Below are 3,292 nucleotides of genomic sequence, written 5' to 3'. Positions count from 1 at the left end.
TATGGAGGACAAGTCGCCAAATAACAAAACAAAAATCAAGAGAAACAATCACATTCATACAAAATTCACTGACAATCTCATTTCAAAATAAGTAAGTAATTTAACTATTTTTACTTACTACAAATTCGTTAGATACTAGAGGCCCCAAGTTATCCCTTGGGAAACGACCTCGAGATCATCATAAAAAATAGAAGTTATCAGTATCAACAACAAAAGAAAATATAGTTCAAAAACTTCACCTATAATCAAACATATCACAAGAAGAGCAAAATTAGCTGACATGAGACAGATGCTCCACATTCAAGGGGTCCAGATTGCAGCCCTCTTCATCAACAGAGCCACTAGCCAGATCACCACTTGTATTAGGCACTTTAGTGGTAGCATCTTCAGTTGGTTCGACAGCTAGTGCAGCACTCAAGTCGGTTGGTAAATCAGATCGTCTACTAGCATATACAACAGTACTTTCTATAGTTACTGTTACAGCCTCACTTTCATCAGACCTTTTGAGGTTGTACTTATATTCTAGTTTCATATAATCATTCACTAGAACGTAGACATCACTGCTCTCTGATAAAATGGTAAAAATGATAGTTTACCTACGAAATGAACGATGAAACTCAAAACATAAGTAAACTAAAACTTATTACGAGTCTATATTTATCAAGTTTTCTACTCCCAATTCTATCGAAATAGAGTAGAGTAACAAATTCGTTCCACTCCTAGTTCTCTAGCATGGAATGATTTCATAGTTGACTAATCGGTCTTAAGTCTAATGAGAGGTTTACGAGGGGAATTCTATACTACGAGGTGAATTCAATTAACAAGTTACGAATAACAAAATGATAGAATGCTAAGGGTTTGAATCTAGATAAAGAATTAAAGGGAATTGAATCCACCTTAACTCGACTTAATCCTACTAACAAAGACTCGTCGTGATCCAAATTGAATGCTTGCATATCAAAATAGTAATTATAATCCCTAATTATACATGGCATTTCTACCAATTCATAACTAGCATGGAGCGATTAAACCCATTCTCATGGTGAATTAATCGTTTCTAGAGTGGAATAATTATCACGACGATTTCTAAGTTTAACAAAGATCAAGCGTCATCAAGGCTTCTTCAACCCCTCTAATGGAGGTTTAGCCTTGATTCATACTACTATCATTTCCCATTGATTTAAAACTAGACATCATATAAAAATTCTATTCTTATACAATTTATCTAAACAATGATTGAAATCTCAGGTAATAACTAGGAAATGAATAACAAGTAATCAAGGAATTTAGATCTAAACAATTGTAAATGACAAAAATTGAAATTGACAAACTAACTATTTTATTAATCAAACTAATGAAGAACAATGATTCTAAGAGTTTAATCTAAAACAAGAATTGAATTTAAACTAAACTTAATTTTATCTAATGAAAACTAGATCTAGAATTATCTATAGTTTTAGGTCTAACTAGCTACCATTAACAAAGAGCTAAGCTTTTGTTTTTATATGTTCAGATCTAAAAATCGTGCATGGGCTTGGAGCCATGTTTTGGGCTAGAGAATCAGGCCCAAAACCAAATACTTTCAGTCCAAAAAGGCCTTTTTAGCTGCAGTTGACTTCGACAGACTTTTCGTCTACTTCTGCTCCTCTGATTGGGCCAAGGCTTAGACGATTGGAAAGCTCTGCCAGAGCCGGTCGTTTTGACATAAGGTAGACCCAATTCCGAGGTCTGAGTCCAAAGATATGGCCTTCGGAAGTTCTGCTGACTTTGTGTCTTTGTTTTACCGCGTTGACTTTGACTTTTCAGCTTTGGCCGGGCTTTTTAGAAAGGCTTTGTCTTCTTAAATCTTGGCCTTTAATCACAGAACTCCTTAGCAACCAACCATTGCTCCTTTATCTCATCAAAGTGGCACATTTCTGCACATAATTGACTTTGAAGCCTGAAACGCATAAAAACACATAATCAGTATTAACTCTTAATTATTACTCACATAATTGGTCTAAAAGTATGCCAAAACTACAGTTTTGGGCTCTTATCACTCTCCATCGGATCCACCAGGTCTGTATACTCTTTTTGGGCTCGCTCAGCAACGACCTACGATTGTTTGCTTTCAGCAATCTAATGCGCTACCTCCACCCTTGAAAAGTCAAGAGATGGCTGCAATAAAACCGCCTTCCCAGTCAAATCTCCAACTAGAGCTCTCATCCCCACCACTTTAGCTCGTTAACTTCTTGCACAGCCACCAATTTATCATAAGCCTCCTTAGCAACCTCCAGCTCCTTCTTGTACAGGTCAGAAATAGTTTCCATCTCTCTCAACTTCCTATACATAGCCAAAACCTAACAAACCAACAAAATAAGTCAAAAAATAGCAACTCAAAACACAAAACAAAACTCAGATCGGAAGGATACTTACAAAACAGATCGAGCGATCTATGTCTTTCAGGTTCACTTCTAAATCTTTCCCAGTCTCCAGCGTATGCCTATCGCCATCTAGGGCAATATTTTCCAACAACCCATTCACAATCAATGAAGATTTGAAACTACAGTCTTTATTCTTCACCAGCCGCGATAGCCCACTCACTGGGTCGTAATAAGTGACCGTTCTATCCAGAACATCAGACTTACCAGCCTCATCACCTTGGAGCACACTTCCAGACCCTTTGCATTTTTGGGTAGCTGGCTTAGTGTCTCTAGCCTTCTTCTTACCCCTAACATCAGCTACACCAACATCAATGGCCAGCTCTTTCAAGTTCATCCTTTTCAAAGGAGCCGACCGACTGATGAAGAACGACCTTCCACTATAATAGGTCATTCCTCGGACTTCGGTTAAGTCCTCTTCTTAGCCACTTTAGGCTTGCCACCCTCAGCCCGCCTCTTCAACTAAGGCCTACAAAATGGACAGGGAGCATCACCACCTCCCCCAGCATTCCCACCTCCACGACTTCCCCTATCATTCTCACCGACCTCTGTTGGTCGTCTAGACATAGGACGGCTACTAGAGCCTCCCCCAACAGTCCTAGCACCAGAAACAGGCCCCCTTCTTTGATCCTCTCGATCCATCTCAGTATCCAAGCTAGAGTCAGAGATGTCAAAGACAAAGTTTTGGGCCCCCTTTTTTTGCTCAACCTTCTTTCGATTGATTTTCTCACCTTCGCACTTCTTGAAGTAATGCGCAACCTCTCCCAAGACAGATTGTTTCTCCTCCCAACTCAAGCAAGCAAACTCTTCTATAGCTCTGGTGTTCATACGCCCACGAATAGCAACCTCTGCAAAACAAAATAAAGTTGTCA

Source organism: Coptis chinensis, chromosome 9 (assembly GCF_015680905.1).
Source record: "Coptis chinensis isolate HL-2020 chromosome 9, ASM1568090v1, whole genome shotgun sequence".
NCBI lineage: Eukaryota > Viridiplantae > Streptophyta > Magnoliopsida > Ranunculales > Ranunculaceae > Coptis > Coptis chinensis.
Note: the sequence above shows the minus strand (reverse complement) of the source record.